Source organism: Strix aluco, chromosome 5, assembly GCF_031877795.1.
Source record: "Strix aluco isolate bStrAlu1 chromosome 5, bStrAlu1.hap1, whole genome shotgun sequence".
In the NCBI taxonomy this organism is placed as follows: domain Eukaryota; kingdom Metazoa; phylum Chordata; class Aves; order Strigiformes; family Strigidae; genus Strix; species Strix aluco.
In genome coordinates this window covers 40,735,274-40,757,337 of record NC_133935.1, presented here as the reverse complement: position 1 = coordinate 40,757,337, position 22,064 = coordinate 40,735,274, and the positions used below count along the sequence as shown (strand labels likewise).

Sequence of the window (22,064 nt, the reverse complement as noted above, 5' to 3'; positions counted from 1 at the left end):
AAGTGGACAATAATATTAAGGTGAGACCCTCTCAGGATGACATAGCACCTTTATGTTAGAAAAAAAAATGGCTACCCAGAAAGCACCCAATGTCAGCAATTATGTCCCCTCGACAGTTGAAGGGATAGATAAACTATATGACCTTTTGGAGGCGCACCAATCTTGCCCCTCACTCCAGGCACAAGATTGGGTGAAAAACCACTGGTTTCAACTGCACAGTGTAGTGGATAGGATAAGGGTGTTGCAGAAGGAAGCTAAGGTTAGATCAGGGAAAGGAAAAGCTATAATTTGTGCAGTATTGGGAGCAAGTCTGGCAGCAGTGGTGGAAGATAAAAAGCAGAGGCTTTGTAAAGCTGACACTGTAACAGACTCCATGAAAATGGTGATAAAGACCCTGCAGGAACAGATGAAAGAAAATAAACCGTTGCTGGAGGAGGAAAGGAAATAAAATGTAATATTAAAGGAGGAATTGAGGAATCAAATTTTGAGGGAGGTGGATACACAGGTGGAGGTAGAGGTGAAGCTTTTGGAGATGGCGATACAGCAAATCTATCCTCAAGGAGATTTGCACAAGACAAAGGAAACCGTAGAAAGCCCCCCGCCATATGTACCCACTGATTAAAATTGAGTATTTGTATGAGGACAATTACAATGACTGTCCTCAGGTTGTCACCAAAGAAGTCCCATTTACAGAAACTGAATTAGCAAAGTTGAGAAAAGACTTTGCAAGGACTCTGAAGGAATTGCAGACAGAATATGTGTAGAGAGTGTCATCTTCTGCGGTGGATCAGATTTTGCTGAGTCAAAAGGAGGGGTATTGGGGACCGGGAGTATTCTTAACTATGAGAATTACTGTGTCTTTAACCCAGCAGGCAGCCTATTGGTTGGGGGGTTTGAACCCCTTGGAGAGGGGGGATCCCCTTGCAATTACAGGGACTGTTGATCAATTGGTGGAGAGTATGCAGAAGGCAGCTTGTTTGCAAAAGATGCTTATGGAGATGAACACAAGATTAACACAAGATGGATTATTCTATCTTTCTAACCATATCCTGTTTCTGGTTCCATATATCAGACCAAGGATGCTGTGTTTTCTTTTGAAGGTATTGATTGGCTCTGACATGGACGATAGTTCTCAATGCAGAAGGGATGAAAGCCTTAATTATATGCATCTTGGCAATTGTTATTGCTTTATTAATATTTTTAGGATGTATTGTCTATCATCGCAGAAATTACTTTGGGTGACTGCTCTCTCCCTCAGGCCCTGGGGAGGCTTTGGCTCCCTAAGTGTTAACTGAGAATGGGGGGAAAACGAATTTGTGGCTCTAGGTCATTCTGTTGCCAGTGCATTTAACCTTACTAATTGTTGGGTGTGTGGAGGTCTGGGAGGATTTGAAGATTGGTCTTGGCTGGCCCAGCCGGTACAACCTAAATGGTGGGTCAGCAATTTGAGTACAGTCCATAATGGAATGGAATTCTGGACTGAGGATGCCGATCCCTGGTGACTCCGTATTCCCAGAGAAGGTATTTATTGCCGCAAAAGAGAGTGGAGTACGAGCTGGGGAGAGTGTTTGCGAATGGACTCTGTCTCCTAACTACGATTGTTTATTTTCAAATTGTAGTACAATTAACTTCTCTATGTATAGTAAATCTTGGACTGATGGATATGGGGCATTGTACATTTAACACTTTGTGAAAACTATAATGACACTTTTACACCCCAGATTTTCTGATGGGCTTGGCAACACCAGAATGGGACCAGAACATTCTTTGAGAAGTTCTGGTCAAGCACCAATGCAACTTCAACCTGGGATGAAGAGTTCAAGGATAATGTAAGATGTAATTGCACCTGGGTACCCAATGCTGGGGCCTGGGAGTGCAACTATTACCTCAAGACAAATGTTAAAATTTTAGAAGGACCCTTTGGGCCCAATAGCACCACGTATTATGAAAAAACAATCAACAACGAAACTTGGGATGGGCCCTTTTCTAATGGAACCTGGGCTCTAAAAGGTCATTACTGGATTTGTGGACAACATGCCTACTGGAGGCTGCCTCCAAATTGGACGGGAATATGTTACATAGTGTGTATCAGACCATTGTTTTTCTTATTACCACAAACCCAGGGCAATGGTTTGGGAATTAAAGTATATGATGACCTAATTCGAAATAAGAGATCTATTGACACCACCCTGACAGGTGGTAGTGCCCAAAATTGGGGAAAAGATGAACGGACCCCTCAATGGATCATCCAACATTATGGGCCTGCCACCTGGAACCCCAATGAAGTGATTAGCAGTGCTCGAGAACCTATTTATAATTTGAATCGCATTATTCAATTACAAGCTTTCTTAGAAAGTATCACCAATGACACTGCTCGTACCCTGGATCTATTGGCAGATCAGGCCACACAGATGCAAAGAGTGATATTCCAACATCAATTGGTTCTTGATTACCTGCTAGCCAAAGAAAGAGTGTTTGTGGTAAATTAAATGACTCAAACTGTTGTTTAAAAATTGATGACAATGGTCAGGTGGTCAAACAAATAACTTCTGGAATAAGGAAATTAGCCCATGTCCCTGTTCAGACCTGGAAGGGTTGGGAATTTGATCCGTTCTCATGATTTTCGGGTGCTCTGCGGGTTAAGCGTATCTTGTTTTATATGTGATGTGGCGTGGCGAAGTTGTTATTTTTACCATGTATTATTCCATGTTTAATGCACTTAATTCAGCACGTTGTAACCAATATGCAATTTATAGCCACCTCATCACCAGATGGTGTTAAATATATCTGTGTAGCATCCAGCCAAAACCTTCAGTTCTGAAATTTGCATGAACAGATGTTTTTTCCCTGTTTTATTTTGCTATGTGATTTTGTCATGTTAACGTTTCCTCTTTTTGCCATATATTGTTTCATATTTTACACAATTGACTACTGTTTCATTGGATGGATTGTATAAAAACACCCTTTTCTGGCCTTTTCTAAACAACTATCTTTTCTTAAAGCCACCTTGGGTCCTGAAGTGATATTTGAGCCATGGGGTGGTGTGAGAGACTGAAATGTCAATTGATTGTCTCAAAGCTTGGTTGTGTGTGTGCTTTGAGTCACAGGGTGGTGTCAGTAATGCCCCGAACATTCATCAAGGACCAGCTGTGGCCTTTGTAATTAATCTAAGGAATATCACCCAAGGAATCAGCAGTGCATGGAAGGATTCACTCTCCCACTCCCTTTCAGTTGTATTGACAAACTCCTTAGATAAGCCTCAAAGAGGGGGAAACATGGACTGAGTGAAACCAGGTGTTTCTCATCAAGCACAAGGACCGCTGATCACCAGCCACTGTATAAGCCTGATACTTTGTGGCTCTATTGTGTACGCCAGATGCCATGCATACCTTGCAAACGACTTTGCAGCCTCACCAGTGAAGAGGTGATAAGAACGGGTAAGAGGTGATCATTTTTGCCCCAGAAGCCAGATGATTGCTCAAAAAACATGAGGTCAGCACATCTGTGGAAACTGAGGCAAAAACAAAGGCGGGCAGGGTGAGCACAACCAGCTACTCAATTGCTCATGGAAATGAGCTCGTGAAATACCCGCCTCTCTTTGTCTACTGTGTAAATCAGCTGATAGGATGAGTTTAAAAGATGACAGAGAACTTTGCTGTGTGTTCACCCACCACCAAAGGCTAGATACAGGTGCACACATCATCAAAGCTAGATCCATGTGCACCCACCACCAAAGAACTGAAGACTGAGGAACAGGACGCTGCTAGATCCATGGTGGTGACTATTCTTGTGACTCTATTCCGGATGCTTGTTTGATTTCTGTCTTTTCCTTCCATACTGTCCTATCGCTACCACTCTTCACTTTTAATAATAAAAGCTGGTTTGGGTGTACGGCATTTGACCTCGTTTGTGTCTTAATCTTGCTCTTGGGATCATATCGAAACCTCCCCTGACACTGGATCGGGACAATACTGGACCAGGTTGCCCAGAGAAGTTGTAATGTCTCCATCCTTTGAGATACTTGAAACCTGATATTTGAAGCCCTGAACGACTTGCTCTAGCTGACCCTGATATGAGCAGCTGGGTTGAACTGGATGATGTCCAGAGATCCCTGCCAACCTCAGCCATTCTGTGATTCCATGAAACAGACGTAGAAGCACTATAACATGGTCAAGTATGTAAAATTGTGGACCTTGAATCCCAGGGTGTTATGCTCCCAGGGGGGACCAGTCACGATATTCCAGGTTCAGGAATCCCTTGCCTACAACCAGGGTCCTCAATATGTCCATGATTACTGGATCCAGGCTATAGCTTTCCTACATATTTTCTTCTAAACAAGACCTCAGAAACACTGGGACTTGCAGCAAGACATCAGGTGGTCCGGGAAGAGGCCTGTCAAAATACAATCCTGAATTCAACAACTTCACAAAACATTTTGAATGAAACATTTCAAAGATTAAATGTAACCAAATCAAACCTCATCCTAAACTGTTGCAGCTTAATTACCTTACTTTAGTTTAAACTTCACCTATTGAGGCTGATGTGAGGTTTGGCAAATAGTAACAGAGAAGGAATTAAGATACTAATACAAGGAAATGATCACCTGCTTTGCAACTTATTTACTTATAGAAACTTATAATGATTTCTGAATATTGCTTAATAATCCTGCTTGCCCTGACTGTTCTGTGGAAACTTACCAAGAACTACTATGCTCGGCAAAACTAAGAGACATGTCCTTAGAAAGCAGATGTGTTCCAACAAGTTTAGTCTTTGTAGACTATATATGGACAGTAGAAACTAATAAGCTAGTGCTTTTAGATAAGATAGAGGTGGTAAACCAGCTGGAACCGCTTTTGTTGTTCAAGAAATTGGCTAAGAGAATCTGCGCATGCTCCGAGGAAAAGTACAAGGTGAGAAAGACTGTGAGCATTCCTCCAAAAGCCCCCGAATACGACCACCAGGAGGCAATGCGCAGGTGCAAAGATAACATAAACTGCTGACACCAGCCTTTCGAACTAACCCAGCCTTAGTCATGCATATGTATATTTGTGTTATGTAATCCAATGAATATGTATATCCACACTCTATACGTTTCTGGTAAAACGTGCTGTTGGTGTGCAAGTTTTGTGGAGAAATCCCCTTGCACCCTGGCACCGGAGTAAACATACCTGCTTTACAACTCTCTCTGAGTTGTAGAGTCTGTTTCCGTGAATCAATACAGAGCAGGAATAAAGATAGACCATACTTTTGTAAAACTAATCAAGTTGTCAAAATCTTAAAGCAAACCAGCAAAAACTCTTTCTCCAACCCCCTGCACTGCCAAGTAAAGAGCACTTTGGTGACATGTATCCTATGATATATATCAGTGCAGTCATTTACTTGGTTTATGCTGCCATGCTTACCTTCAAGAGCCAAAACAAATGTCCAGCATAAGAGTTTCTCAAGGATATAAACAGGTAAACCTCTGTTAAAGAGAAAAGAGTGTCATAACCTTTTATGTTTACTACAGAAAATAGAAATGTTTCATATAAGTTTATGTGAATGTCTGTGCTCATATATAACTAATATTATGTGCTGTGTAAGAAATAGATCATCTCGGAGGAGATAATTTAATTTTCAAACTAAATAGCTGAAAATATCAAGGTTCCACAATCCTAAATTACATGTTTTGTGGTCAAACTGCTTGTAGCTGACTAGTAGTGCAGAGTTCCATATTTTACTTTTGACTCTTCCCTTTTTAATCTGTCCTGATACTCTATTTCTTGAGCATAACTGCTTAACTTTACTTGTTTCAGCAAAAGATAACTTAATCTAATAAGGCCATTACAGGCTTATTAATGTCAGACCTCTAAGGAATGATCTATATCAGTTGTCTTTCATCATTCCCCTCTCAGACAGCTCATTTCTTTTCCTCCTCCCTCAAAACTCTTCTGGAAAGATGAGCATGAACACCTTACTCACTTGCCACCTGTCCAGTGACCCCTACCATCTTTCTTCTTATACACTTGTCTTCCCAACCTGATATAGGTCAACTTTATCTTCTATTCTTCACTCATCTTGGAGAAATCTTTCTTGTGTTTCATGAAATCTCCTCATACAAAATATTCAACTTTCTATTTCTAATTGACCCATATCTTCCCATTGTGAAAGCCATGTCACTTTTGGCACTCCAATTTTCATTATATTTTGAGCATTAGTCTCGTCCTAAATGCAGTGCTCCTCTCTGACCCTGAGAGGATACTTTCAGATTGCACACAAACAGAAAAGGTGCCAAATATCCTTCTCTGAATTCTTTATAAATTATTTACAGCTCTTTTTATCACATTGTATCCCAACAAATCTTGCAGATAGATATTTGTGCATCAAAACACCAGTATGTCTGATTTTCATGTAGGTTATCTGAAGTGTATGAAAATGTTAATGTGATTCAGAAAAATAAGAGGGTTACTTCAAGGTATCTGAAATCCCCAAAAGAAAGATATAGTTATAGTACATTTGCATGTCTAATAAACCTGTGAACCCCAAGAATAAGTGGACTTTCTCCCTTTTGTGGTTGAGATAAAAGGGTTTAGAGAAGCACAGTGATGCCTTATCTCACTCTATACTGAATTTATTGCAGACTGAGATGACTGAGTACCTTTGTCAACTCACTACATTTCATGGACACTGAATCCATTATGTGCACTACACAGAGCTACCTTATTTATTTGTTTGTGACCTCTTTATATGCATTTATATGCAAAGGGGTGGTCCTATAATTCAACTGGGAGTTCAGTGTTAATTTTATTTAAATGTATTTCTACATCTTAAGCTCCCTAAATGATACACAATGTAAAACCTTTCCTAATGGGTCCCAGAGAGCAAGGCTGATAAAACGTATCCATTTATCAAAAGCTCTACTTCAACCATCAGCATGTTCATTGGAAATGACAATACATTTTTAGTAGAGGCTCTCAGGAACTGAAGACGCTCATTAGAAATGCACTGCTGAATGACAACAGTATAAAGAAAGAAAAAAGTCACCTCATTGTTAATTGGTTGTCCATGTTGCATCAGCAGTATAAACGTATCTCACATCAACCTAATTGCCAGGCAGCAAAAGTGAAACATTTCTCTAGATTCCCCAATCTTGATAAGCTATATTAGATAATTAAATTACACTAAAATATCATAAAAAGAGAAAAAGATACAAATCAAAAAGGGAAATAAAAATTATGCACATAGAAAATATAGCTTTTCATCTTGTATACATTAAGTCTTTTGAAAGTGTTAAACTAATCTGAGAAGAACATAAAAGAATCTTACTGAAAATGGAGCTTTAAGATTAATGATGTAATTTATGAAAGAAATAATGAAATAGGATTTAATATAATTAGGGAAAAAATTAGTGGTTACCTACAACAGTAAAAGACTAAGATTCCTTCAGTGAATTAGTATTCTAATATTTATTAAATAGCTTGACTTGTTTTGTAAGCATGTACTCACCAGCATATTTTCATGTTACACTGAAACAAAACCTGTAATTTTGTACACAGTTTTTATTTCTCCCTCAAATCTCTTTGTGGAAGTGTCAGTAAGCTTTCATTGACAGTCTTTCATTCTTTACACAGAAAATTTCCAAAATAACAAAGTTTATAATTTTTTGTCCTTGTAAACTGCTATTTGTCCCTGTGAGAGGTAGCAACTCCCATCTGCCACAGCACTGAATGGCTAAGTAGCTTGTGAACTGAGTCCTGTGGAGTTCAATGGGATGTTTTCATATCTCACCAGTTTGGTAGATTTCATTCACAGTTTGAAACATCAGGTAGATGTAAGTAACATCACTGTTACAATTACTTTAAAATGGATCAACTGGTTTACAGACAAATAAAGAAAAATATACAAGATAAAAAGCCATGCAAAGAAACTCCTGCAGCAAGAAGATGTGGAAGCAATTTCACAGAATCACAGAATCACAGAATTGTCTAGGTTGGAAAAGACCTTGAAGATCATCCAGTTTAACCGTTAACCTAGCACTGACCACTCACAACTACACCATATCCCTAAGCGCTATGTCGACTCTACTCCAAAACACCTCCAGGGATGGGGAGTCCACAATCTCCCTGGGCAGCCCATTCCAACACCTAACAACCCGTTCTGTAAAGAAATGCTTTCTAATATCTAGTCTAAACCTTACCTGGTGCAACTTGGGGCCATTACCTCTTGTCCTATTGCTTGTTACTTGGTTAAAGAGACTCATCCCCAGCTCTCTGCAACCTCCTTTCAGGCAGTTGTAGAGGGCAATGAGGTCTCCCCTCAGCCTCCTCTTCTCCAGACTAAACAACCCCAGTTCCCTCAGCCACTCCTCGTACAACATGTGCTCCAGACCCTTCACCAGCTTCGTTGCCCTTCTCTGGACACGCTCGAGTAATTCAACGTCCTTTTTGTAGTGAGGGGCCCAAAACTGAACACAGTCATCGAGGTGCGGCCTCACCAGTGCCGAGTACAGGGGCAAGATCACTTCCCTGTCCCTGCTGGCCACTCTATTTCTGATGCAAGCCAGGATGCCATTGGCCTTCTTGGACACCTGGGCACACCACTGGCTCATGTTCAACCTGCTGTCAATCAGCACTCCCAGGTCCCTCTCTGACTGGCAGCTCTCCAGCCACTCCTCCCCAAGCCTGTAGCGCTGCTGGGGGTTGTTGTGGCCAAAGTGCAGCACCCGCCATTTGGCCTTATTGAAACTCCTACAGTTGGCCTTAGCCCATCGCTCCAGCCTGTCCAGATCTCTCTGCAGAGCCTCCCTACCCTCGAGCAGATCAACACTCCCACCCAACTTGGTGTCATCTGCAAACTTACTGAGGGTGCACTCGATCCCCTCGTCTAGATCATCAATAAAGATGTTAAACAGGAGTGGCCCCAAGACCGAGCCCTGGGGGACACCACTCGTGACCGGCCGCCAACTGGATTTAACTCCGTTCACCACAACTCTTTGGGCCCGGCCATCCAGCCAGTTTTTTACCCAGCAAAGCGTGTGCCCATCCAAGCCACGAGCAGACAGTTTCTCCAGCAGAATGCTGTGAGAAACGGTGTCAAAAGCCTTACTAAAGTCAAGGTAGACAACATCCACAGCCTTTCCCTCATCCAATAAGCAGGTCGCCCTGTCGTAGAAGGAGATCATGTTTGTCAAGCAGGACCTGCCTTTCATAAACCCATGCTGACTGGGCCTGATCATCTGGTTGTCCCACATGTGTTGTATGATGGGACTCAGGATGAGCTGCTCCATCAGCTTCCTGGGCACTGAAGTCAAGCTGACAGGCCTGTAATTTCCCGGATCATCCTTCCGAGTCTTCTTATATATGCGCATCACATTGGCCAATTTCCAATCTGTCGGGACCTCCCCGGTCAGCCAGGACTGCTGGTAAATGATGGAAAGCAGTTTGGCAAGCACCCTAGCCAGTTCCTTCAGAACCCTCGATTGTATCCCATCCAGTCCCATAGACTTGTGTGTGTCTATGTGATGCAGTAGGTCACTGACTATCTTCTCCTGGACTGCAGGGGGGTTGTTCTCCCAGTCTCTGTCCTGTGGCTGAGGATGCTGGATTCCCTCAATACAACTAGTCTTGTTATTAAAGACTGAGGCAAAGAAGGCATTAAGCACCTCAGCCTTTTCCTCATCACTTGTTACCATGTTTCCTCCTGCGTCTAGCAGGGGATGGAGACTCTCCCTGGTCTTTCTTTTGTTGTTCACATACTTATAGAACATTTCTTGTTGTCTTTGATTGCTGAAGACAGATTAATTTCTAGCTGGGCTTTAGACCTCCTGATTTCCACCCTGTATAGCCTCACAGCATCTTTGTAATGGTTGTGAGTGGCTAGTCCCTTCTTCCAAAAGGTGTAAACTCTCCTTTTCTCCCTGAGTTGCAGCCAAAGCTCCCTGTTTAGCCAGGGTGGTCTTCTCTGTGGTCGGTTTATCTTACAGCACCTGGAGACCGCCTGCTCTTGTGCCATTAACACTTCCTTCTTAAAGAGTGCCCAGCCTTCCTGGACCCCTATACCCTTCAGGACCATCTCCCAAGGGATCCTGTCAAGGAGGTGGCCAAACAAGACAAAGTCAGCCCTTTTGAAGTCCAGGATGACAGTTCTGCTTAGCCCTCTCCTTGTCTCTTTAAGAATAGAGAACTCTATTATTTCGTGATCACTGTGCCCTAGTCGGCCTCCAACCACCACATCATCCACCAGTCCTTCTCTGTTCACAAAGAGGAGATCCAGCAGGACACCTTCTCTGGTTGGTTCACTCACCAGCTGCATCAGGAAGTTATCTGCCACACATTCCTGGAATCTCTGGGACTGGTCCCGCTCTGCTGTGTTGTATTTCCAGCAGATGTCTGAGAAGTTAACGTCTCCCACAAGAACAAGGGCAAGTGATCGTGAGATTTCTCCTAAATGTCCGTAGAATATTTCATCCACGTCTCTGTCCTGGGTGGGTGGCCTATAGTAGACTCCTACTACAACATCTGCCCTGTTGGCCTTCACCCTGATTATAACGCAAAGACACTCCACCCTGTCTTCACTATAATTTGAGCTTGAAGCAATCATAACAGTCCCTAACCTACAACGCCACCCCACCACCTCTCCTTCCTTGTCTATCCCTTCTAAAGAGCTTGTAGCCATATACTGGTGCACTCCAGTCATGGGAGACATCCCACCACGTTTCTGTAATAGCCACTACCTCATAATTTTCCTGTTTCATCATGGCTTCAAGCTCCTCCTGTTTGTTACCCATGCTGTGTGCATTGGTATACTCAATATTCAGTTTCATTGAAAGATAAACTTAATTTCAAATTATCTGAATGTTGAACAAGATGTAACTAATCTTATTATTTCCCAGTGATTCTCGGCAGTGCTCATTCACCAGTAATCTGAGTTACAGTAACAAGAAAAATTGCAAAGGAAAATCTCTTTAATGATTTGGACTCAAGAGATGCCAGTTATGAATGTCTTAAAGCCTTTCAAGTTTATTGAATTTTACCTTAAAACAAAACCAGAAACTTCACACAGGAAAATAAATAAATCATTAACTTTACTGGTCTGTCTTAGGTGAGAGATCAGTAACAGATTTTTACAGGTCCAATTCTATTCTTGATTCATTGTTTATGTTGGCTGTGGTTAGTAGATGTAGTTTAATCTGTGCAAGTTCTCAGGGAGTTAATTTCAGCTATTGGTTGATTTATATTACTTAGGGAGGAATGTCATGTAAGATTGGTCTAAAAAAACCACAGAAATAAAATGCAGTATAAAAAGAACAAAAAAGAAACCACAGAAGTTAAGAAGTTTTAAAAAAGAGAAACACTTCCAAGGAACGAGCCCAGTTTTTGCTGTAGGCAAAACTAATGCAACTGAGAGAAGAGAGTGAAGACATTTTAGTTAATATATTCAATGTAGGGCCAGATTAAGGTAAGGGTGTTCTATAGCCTCAGGGTAAAATTTGAGATCTTCTATCCGAAAACACCGATAACTCCGGAAGAATCTTAGAACCAGGGCATTGAATTCAAAAGGGTTCTTATGATACGATTCTTCACTGTAATACAGAAACAAAACCAAAATCCCCTCCTCACCAAACACTTGCTAAAGAAAGACATTCTTGCAGTCTGGCAATATAGTGTGAGTTCCTGTCTTTTAAGTATTTGCGCTTGATAGAGTGAACATTATTAAAATGTAACTGTTACACTTTACACGGATTAAGTACATAATACAGTCAAAGTTAACAGATCAATTTTCACTTTGATTCCAGTGTGTGTGACACAGATAAATATGTCCACACAGAAAAACTCTGTGCAACAGTCATCTTCAGTCTGTAGAAGAACAGATTTTGTCTTTTAGTTGAAATTAGGCTAGTTTAAAATGGCTAATTGTTGATGGTCTTGTCCTGTATTCACGTAATCCTTATTCATGAGAAATTTTCTTAAAAATCTACATGTCCTTATGAAAACCCATGACCCTAACATTGTAATACACTTTGTCAACATACTTGAGTAAGATCTCCCCTAGAGATCTGCTGATATAATAAAACATGGCCTTAAAACATCTTTAACAGTATGGATGTGGAGAACTCTGGCACTAGATCCCAGAAGACTGGGGTCTAGAAGACCAGAAGGTACCACCAGGGGAGTGTAAACAAAACTTCTCACAAATAGCATTGGTTTAGTTAGCCCAATCATGCTTTGTTGATGCTCTACAATTGCTGAGGAACTGAGCTTAGTAAGCCTGTAGAAAGCAGCTGTTAAGACTGCATATTCAAAGAGTCAGAGTATTTTTAATAAACATCTATAGTTATTAATGGTGTTTTAGCTGTTTCATTATGATGTACCTAATGCAGCACAGACTAAAGCATGGAAAACAGCAATCTCTTAATGAACTCTTCAAAACTTCAGAGAAATATCTGCAACAACCTGATGTAAGTTAGAATACCTTACATTTAAGTTCTACACCAGTACAACATATTTTACACTAAATTAATTTGACTGATTACCAAGTCCTGGGAAACAACTTAAGCTCTGAAGTTGTTTAAGTTTTTAAATCTCTGATTCATTACATCTCCAAGCTCTAACTCCTTTTTTCCAGGAGTTAAATCTTGGTTTACTATTACCAATACTATATGAGAAACAACTACTTAAAGAGCACAAAAAAATATTGCTTAATTTAAGTGATTAGCTTCAACTAGCAATTGTTAAGGACTGATGTGAAGAAATAAAAAAAGAGGAAAACAAAAGTCAATAAAGTAGTATGTAGGCCATCAAAACTATAAATATACTGTAAGGTGTTTTTCCCCCTCATTAAGTTATTTGAGAAGATCTATTCATATATGGATCTTCATATAAGGAATTTTAAATGTCCTTAGAAGAAAGTCAGTCATGCACACTTGACAAGCTGCTTGTCATCCAACAACAAATAAACAGGATGCTTTATGCATAAACATTAGCATATAATGAACATAGATATCTGAAATAGCATGCTGAAAAATTTCAATTATCCTAGAAAAACAAAACCTTAAGCAGTTATTTTTGTAAACATCAATTACAGATCACAGAGTATTTAGCAAAGCAACAACTAAAAAAGAAAGGCTAAAGAATCCATGCTGTTCAGTATGTTACAGAGGTTGTGAGATGTGAAATTAGAGAAAAAAGAACATCACAAAACCAGTGATACCAGAGCAGAACTAGATTTGGTGATGGTAACTGAAAAGATAATTATCAGTAGGAATATCAAGTTGTTAAAGGACAGAGGATTTGCATCTTAACTCTTAATTAAGTTGCAGTAATTATTTCAATATTAATTAAATTTTCATCACATGAAATGTTTGTTCACATCTTCATGTACTAAGTGATAGGAAAAGCAGAATTTTCTATTTATTAGAAATCAAAACAAATACTGCAAGTCTTTGGAAGAACTCTGAATTTCATGCTCTGCATAGTATCACAGGTGCTCCTGTTCTTAGAGCAAGTGTATACACTAGATAAGGATGACTTCTTGCCTGTCAAGTCCCCATAGACTACCTTAATTTTAGTAGTTTTTTTCAAAATCAGGATCCAGCCAGATTGTGTTGTTCAGATTTTCATGTTGCTGGAAACATTTCACATTTTAAAATATTTAAACTACTCCAGGAGCAAGTAAGGAAAAAAAAACCACAACAAACAAACCAAAAAAGATGTTCTTTAACAAGGTCATGCTAATATGCATGGGGTTTTTGACAAAATAAAAAGTGATTAAAAGTTTGACCTAACTGTAATTATATACAGTTTTCTTAAGTATATATATGTACAGGAATATACATATAAACAGAGAATGTCTAAACAGAGTTGTGCTCAAAAAGATTTGGGAAACAAGCAAAAAATTTGAGTTTTCACCAAATTCTTGTTATCTATATGCGACTTCTTCCTAAAAAAAATATTATTAATGAAAAGTTCTTATTATGTTTAGCATAATTTCAAAGCTGTGAAGCTTCATAGAACTAAACTCAAAGTTACTTCCAGGTTACTTGTAGCTGACACCTCCTATGGATATTTCTCTTTTGCGTGTTGACTTTTTGGATGCTCCATCTCTTTGGTCTGTTAATTAAAGTCAGGCATGAATACACTGTGAATAAAATGAGTCAGATCATATCTGAAGCTTAAATGAATTGACCCTTAAAGTTTTGTTAAAATCCATATTAGGATTTCAATAGTTGTCATAGTTTATTAAGTCCTGGATTTTCTGTCAAAATTCTTAGAGCCCATGTATTGAGAGTGTGCAGGTTAGTCATAAAGCTAAAGTCAGAAACATAGACTCCAACCCAAAGTTTTGAAACTTCTTTATATAAGGGAGGAAGATTCAGGCCAAGCAGTGTTCTGCTGATTTGGCCTCACATATTCTCTCATCATTCAGTGGTACAGCAGGATCTGGAGGTAAAAAATGTGCAGTGCACCCTGCAGTTTTCCAAAATGCATAAAACAGCATGCTATTTTGCTTTCCAGATCATTTTTTTTATTATTGTATCAAACAAGAATGACTTTCCTGGCCAGTCATACTCATAAAACAAATAAAAATATTATTTAAAAATTCTATATTTTTTAAATGAAAAAGAATAAAAGATGAAAGAATAAAGGACTCTGGATCTCCATTTCATATGAATATGTCCCCAGACGTGAAGCTATTTAACAGCAGACAGGGCTGAGCTACTCCATCAGATGCATCTGACAGAGAGAGATGGCACTCTTTGAAAGTGTTTCAAAACATAATGCAATTTTGTTTATGTGAATTCCCTTTATATGACATTAGAAATACAAAACTATGGTTTGTGGCAATAAGAAGGGGGTATGGATCCAGACCACAGTTCTGCAGACCTCTTTCCAGGTCAACTTTCTTGGACAGGAGGTTGGACAGGACAACTCACTGAGTACTGATGACCATGCTAAATACAGAGTATAGCAATGACTTGCCTTCAGGAACCAGGCATGGTGAATATGTGGTTTAGGCTGCTGCTGAGATTAGAGAAAAACAGGAAGAAAGACATCATTTTGTGAGTCCTGAGAGGACCACTCTGTAGAGACAATGGCCTGGACAATCTGTGCCAGGAGGACCTAACAGTTCTCTCAAAGACTTGAACCAAACTTATGCATATGCAAAATGGAGGACTACTCAAAAGACAGTGTTCAGGCAATAGCTGCTTTTCACAGATCTGTAGCTCCCATTCCTTAAAATAAAATAAAACCCCCAAGCTTATTTCACAGAATCACAGAATCACAAAATCACAGAATCACAGAATTGTCTAGGTTGGAAAAGACCTTGAAGATCATCCAGTCCAACCATAAACCCAACATTAACAGTTCCAAACTACACCATATCCCTAAGTGCTATGTTGGCCCTACTCTTAAACACCTCCAGGGATGGGGAATCCACCATCTCCCTGGGCAGCCCATTCCAACTCCTAACAACCCATTCTGTAAAGAAATGCTTCCCGATATCCAGTCTAAACCTTGCCTGGCGCAACTTGGGGCCATAACCTCTTGTTTTATTGCTTATTACTTGGTTAAAGAGACTCATCCCCAGCTCTCTGCAACCTCCTTTCAGGCAGTTGTAGAGGGCGATGAGGTCTCCCCTCAGCCTCCTCTTCTCCAGACTAAACAACCCCAGTTCCCTCAGCCACTCCTCATACGACCTGTGCTCCAGACCCTTCACCAGCTTCATTGCCCTTCTTTGGACATGCTCGAGTAATTCAATGTCCTTTTTCTAGTGAGGGGCCCAAAACTGAACACAGTAAACAAGATGCGGCCTCACCAGTGCCGAGTACAGGGGCAAAATCACTTCCCTGTCCCTGCTGGCCACGCTATTTCTGATACAGGCCAGGATACCATTGGCCTTCTTGGCCACCTGGGCACACTGCTGGCTCATGTTCAGCAGGCTGTCAATCAACACCCCCAGGTCCCTCTCTGACTGGCAGCTCTCCAGCCACTCCTCCCCAAGCCTGTAGCACTGCTGGGGGTTGTTTCAGAAGTGTCTTAACTCTTTACCTGTCTTAAATCTCTTTCACATTGTTCTTGATGTGAGAGACCACTGATACAGCAGTCCACAAGTACATGAGTAGTCAAAAAAACCCACAGCAATCCTGCGAAGATGATTTTGAACATCTTTTTTCTCGCACATTATGGTCTATGGTGAAAAAAAAAAAAAGATTCTTTATCTGCATTGTGTAAGTGTTTCTGAGGGATTTGGGAATAAAGTAGTGGTCAGACATCACCTAGACTGACTGATTTTTGAACCCCACTGCATTCAGTGATTGACTCCAGCCACAATAGTGACATCTTTGAGTGAAGAAAATTGTATTATTTCCTGAAAAATAGGGGAAAAAAACAACATCAAAACAATACCCACTTTAAAGTGTCTTTATCATAGTTCCTAAAGAACTTTGTCATGTAGATAATAAGAAACACCCACGTCAGGAAAAGTTTAATGGAGAAACTACAAGAAATCCTTTAGTTTCCTTTACTCTACCCTCCATAGACCTTCACTGGGTATAAATGATGAAATCTGAAGGATACTGGCATCATCTATTTTCAGATTGCCACTGTATTACTCAGAATCACCATTGAAAAAGTAACCATCTATAACAAAGAGCAGACTTTTCTGTATCATTTGTTCCTGTCTTCCACATTATTCAAAAGTTTGTGCAAGAAGCTGAGTACTTCTTTTGACTCATACTGCTGGTAAAAGTACTCAGCAACTCACAAAAATCAAACCCTAGGCTATTTCACAGATTCATCAGGAATTATAAAGGAAGATCTCCAAGACATTAGAAGAGAACAAAGCACACAAGCAATTGAAATATATTAAAAACCTAAAATATTTTTAAGTCTTTGCCACAATATTTGCCCATCTACTCCTCAGTCATCAAACCAGAAAATTGAAAAAGACAAGCTCTGATAAGAACTATAGCTGATGACAGAATTTTAATTAAACTATGTTTTTGAGCTTTAAACTTTAAAATATGCTTCCAGTTTTCTGCATTTTAGAATTATGTACACAGATGTATATTAAGACTCTGAAAATCAGATTTTAAGATACCTTCTCAACAATGACAAAAGCTAGTATTTTCCAAGACCAAGCACTAACACTGTAGCAAATACCAAATCACCACACTATCCGTTTAGAAAATCTAGGAGAGAGATTGACTTTTTAGTAACACCGTGCACTATGCATCCCTGTAGCAAGAGGGATATCCTGGAACTGAAAAAGCAGTATAAATATATTTGTAGGACTTGATGAATCCACTTTGACAACATTACAAGTCACTTTTCAATTGTTGACAATCTTACTTTGTCAGCTCTGGAAAAAAAACCTCTACAAGTATCACTAAGACAAAACTCAAAACTACAAGACAGTGTGGAACCACCCACATACAAACTGATACTTCCATGGAATTACGGCCTTGCTTTTAGTGTCTGACTACCTTGCAAGAAGATGAATTGCTAATGACACCAGACACTGCTCTGAGACTTTCCTTTTGGCTCAACCAAATCCCTGTAAGACTTCATTCCAAGAAAAGTTCAAATGCCAGCAAAACCTACAGACTTTAATGACACTTGGAGTAAAAGACTGATTTAATACACCATGGGCTTCTACTGTGTACAAGGGAACTCTCAAAATTATTTTATGTATGTGGATTGCTAGTCTATTGTTAAGGAGCTTACAAGAAGAACTGGTCATTTAGGGGATTTTGAGAAGTATAATCTTTATAGAATATTATTAACTGAATCAGCTTTTGATGTTTTCCTAGAAGTAGATTAGGAACATTTTCCAGATCACTATTTCAGTTTAGTCTGCAGTTTTATGGGGACAGAGAACTAAAACTCACTGTTAGAGTGAGAATTGACAAGAGTTGCATTTTAGGCAAATAATTCTCTCTTAAATACAATGAAATATTTAACACACCAAATATATAAAGTCTATAAAGGTAACCAGTATTAAACAATATATTACACGCCTTTATCTGCTTGTATTTTATAAAACTTGATCCCTTTGTGAAGGGAAATATTACAACATTCACTTGCTTTTATAAAATGTTTTACATGTATGATAAAAGTCGCCAGAACCCAAGCCTCAAGTGATTTAAATCTATCAGAATTTCTGAAGCTGAGTTATATAAAACCCTCTTCACTCTTGTCCTAAGAAAGCTTGTTACACATTACATATAAAAAAAATTGAGTAAAATTATTGGTTTTTTGAATTTTGATTTCCACAGATGTAGTAAAAATTACATTACTTTCCCTAAAGATATGCTTGCCTAAAATTTTTCTTCTAAAGCTTTGTGTTTACAATAAAGCTAGCATGATGTACAATGCTTACATAATGTGTAAGACTGGATCTGTTTCTCTTATGTACAGAGACAGCATTTTCTGTCTGCAAAGCGCGTCTTTTGCTTTCTTCAGTCCTATGCCTGTTAGACGAAACGTCTATTCTATTTCCAAAGGTCTTGATGAAGAAGGTGAGCTTGGTGTTCTGTTTTTCATAGCCTTAATCCTGAGGTGAATTGATCTTCATTAGAACAGACACCTGCTTTTCTTTTCAACTTACAGTGGATGTTTTTCTCAATTAACAAGGATAGACAGCTGCTGAGGTAGCTAACATCCAATCAGCCAAAGAATCAGTAGTTATAGAGCACTATAGGAGGTGAAGAAGAAAGTGATTTAATGGAAAAGAATGACACCAGCTCAACTAGTGCTCCTGGACAGCCCATGCTATTCCTACTGGTGGTAAATGCTTCCTCTCGAGAATCTAGCTGTCAGAGGTTAAATTCTCACTGAGCATAATCTCTTCTTTCAGAAAAAAGCCCTATCAACTATTATTTTTCATGCACAACCTAATTATGCAGGAAAAAAAAAAAAGAAATAGGTTACGTGGAACAGAGACATGAGTGCTACTGCTACTGTTTCCTACGTGTACTCATTTCAGAACTGGGTCAGGCATTTACTTGTTTGGGGTGAATTTGTAAGAAAATGAGGCAACTAGCTGTGTTATTTGGCATTTAATTTTCAGCATAATTTATTGGATTAGTATAGCTCCTGGTGTCACTCTAAGCAGAAACATTCAAATGTTTCAACTTTGCCCTTGGACTTTTACCACTCCCCACAAAAGATATGTGCTTGTGATGCCATAGCAACATGAACAGCCATCAATTATGACATTTAAATGATCTTTTATATGCTTAAGCACTTTCTGGTGTATTGAATACAAGTTACAGTTCAAAGAATATAGTTTATCTTCCTTAGAGAAAAAAAGTCTTCTCCATAAAATAACCTAGTCACATTTTTTGTGAACTGCGAGCTACAGACTACTTTAGCACAACAGAGAACAGGTGACTGCACTCTTTAGGTTCTTCTGTATAGTACAATAAGAAAAAATGTGAGATGGCATGTAGGACTTCAGGGTGCATGACATATATGAGGGACAAGATACCTCCAGCACTAAAAACTCTCTGAAATTTCTTAAGTAGGAGTAAAAACAAATATAAAGAAAATCAGAAAATTATTTGCTAGCCCACTGTAATGAATTTTCCATTAAACTTCATTCTAGCACAGAAACAGAAATTGACTGCTAAATTAAAGTTAGGGATTTCTTAACTACAAGGGATCCTGTTCAGTTTGTATTAAGTTCTTTAGACATAATGTATATTACTTTAAATGACTAGTTTCACAGAGCTAATAAACCTATCAAATAACTTCTTAGAAAATATTTAAAAACCAGATTGATAAAAGTTTAGGTTTATATATATACACACACCTTTTAGTAAAAATCCCCAAATTCTTAAAACCAGAAGGAAAGTAATTCTAATCATTAAGGCAAAAGAATTGTGTATGTTAATAAATGATGTATGTTTTACAAGTAGTAAACACCTTAAATATGTCAGGAGAGGTATCTTGAACTGATGAAGTGTATTGGGTTTCTGCGGCAAGATTTTGGTGGGGTGAGGGCTACAGGTGTGGTTTCTGTAAGAAGCTGCTAGAAGCTTCCCCCATGTCCAGTAAAGCCAATGCCAGCTGGCTGCAAGATGGACCTGCCACTGGCCACAGCTAAGGCCACAGCAACATTGGCAGCACCTCTGTGGTAATATAATTTAGAAAGAGGAAAAAAAACTATGCAGAGCAACAGCAGTGGAGGGAGAACTGAGAATATGTTGAGAGAAAAAACTCTGCAGAGACCAAGGTCAGTGAAGAAGGAGGGGGAGGAGGTGTCCTTGGCACCGGAGAAGAGATTCCCCTGCAGCCCGTGGTGAAGACTATTGTGAGGCATGTTGTCACTCTGCAGCCCATGGAGGTGCATACTGGAGCAGATATCCACCTGCAGCCCACAGAGGACCCCACAGGGGAGCAGGTGGATGTGCCCGAAGGAGGCTGTGACCCCCTGGAGAGCCCACGCTGGGGCAGGTTTGCTGGCAGGACTTGTGACCCCCCTACACTGGAACAGTCTGTTCCTGAGGGACTGCACCCCATGGAAAGGACCCACATTGGAGCAGTTCATGAAGAACTGTAGCCTGTGGGAAGCACCTATGTTGGAGAAGTTCATAGAGGACTGTCTCTTCTGGGAGGGACCCCACACTGGAGCAGAGGAAGAGTGTGAGGAAGAGGGAGAAGCAGAGACATGTGATGAACTGACTGCAACTCCCATTCCCCATCCCCCTGCACTGCTTGGGTGGAGGAGGTAGAGAAAAGCGGGAGTGAAGTTAAGCCTGGGAAGAAGCGAGGGGTGCGGAGGAAGGTCTTGTGAGATGTAGGTTTTATTTTCTCATTATCCTACTCTGATTTTAATTGGTAATAAATTAAACTAATTTCCCCAATTCAAGTCTATTTTGCCAATGATGGTAATGGGTGAGCAATCTCTCCCTCTCCTTATCTCAACCCAGAAGCATTTTGTTGTATTTTCTCTCCCCTGTCCAGCTGAGGAGGGAAGTGACAGAGTGGCTTTGGTGGGCACCTGGCATCCAGTCAGGGGCAACCCACCAAACGAAGTTACCTTTCTTCTCTGTTGGTACAGCTATTACTGTAGTGATCAGTCTGTCTGTTCAGACTGCAAAAAACTCTGAAAAATATCAAGGAGCATTCAAGCACATTAATAAGAAGTATTAAAAGTTGAATATATTTTTGTTTCCCACTCAAGTCCTCTTTGAAGGACCTTAGTTGACTCAGTTTATCAAAGAGCTATTTTATGCAAAGTCTTTAAATATGTCTCTGGGGAACAGAAATTTCCAGCTTCCCAGTCTCGCATATAAAGTTATGACAAAGCATCAGGCTGGAGTAAACCTACTTATACTGAAAATAAAATTAGATTTTAAAAAATTATTATTTTTAAATTCTTTTAACAGTAAAAAACAATTAATTATTAGAACCATTACATAAGGCTGAGCTAAATTCTCCATGACTGGAGTTTCTTAAATCAAGATTTTATTAGAAAGACTCTAGTTCAACAGCAGTACTAAGATTGCAAAAATAATTGGGTTTTTGATTTATTATAAAAGACATCTGATTGCATGATCAGCATGAATTTTTCTGGCTCTATGAAACCACTCAGAAAAAAAGATATCAAAAAATAAACTAAAATACATTAATCCATCATTGAAAAATGCAGCCTCTGTACTAATTTTCCATAATAGCTTCTCTTTATCATAATCCTTACCCATTTTCTTATTTTACATTATATATTTTTAAAGAGAATTAACTAGAAAGCATGTAGATATATGTATGTTAGCATTAGCTGTTGGAGAAGAGAGCAAACTTTTCAATAAATGAAAACAAAAAAGTCATCTGATATGGATTACACTAAATGCAACCAAAACTATGTTCAGTGTACATGTAGTAGCATACACATAGCATATGCATATACAGCATACAGGTAATCAGGATTTAAATAATGTACATAGCAATTTACTGTAAGAACAGCCAATTAAAAAATAATTGCAACTATTTTTAGTGAAGACAAAAAGCAATACGATATTACTAAAAGCTTGATTTTTACATAATTCAATTTTACATGGAGTAGGAACCATGCCACTAAAA

General features: G+C 39.3%; 1 protein-coding gene across 1 annotated transcript in view; it reads right to left on the bottom strand.

Moving 5' to 3' along the window:
• The window catches only part of MGAT4C (MGAT4 family member C), a 495,362-nt gene that overhangs the window by 384,060 nt on the left and 89,238 nt on the right, over positions 1 to 22,064 (bottom strand). The window contains exon 2 of the mRNA XM_074825419.1: positions 5,403 to 5,464. The gene's annotated coding sequence lies outside the window, so the exon portion shown is untranslated. The remainder of the gene's footprint in view (positions 1 to 5,402; positions 5,465 to 22,064) is intronic.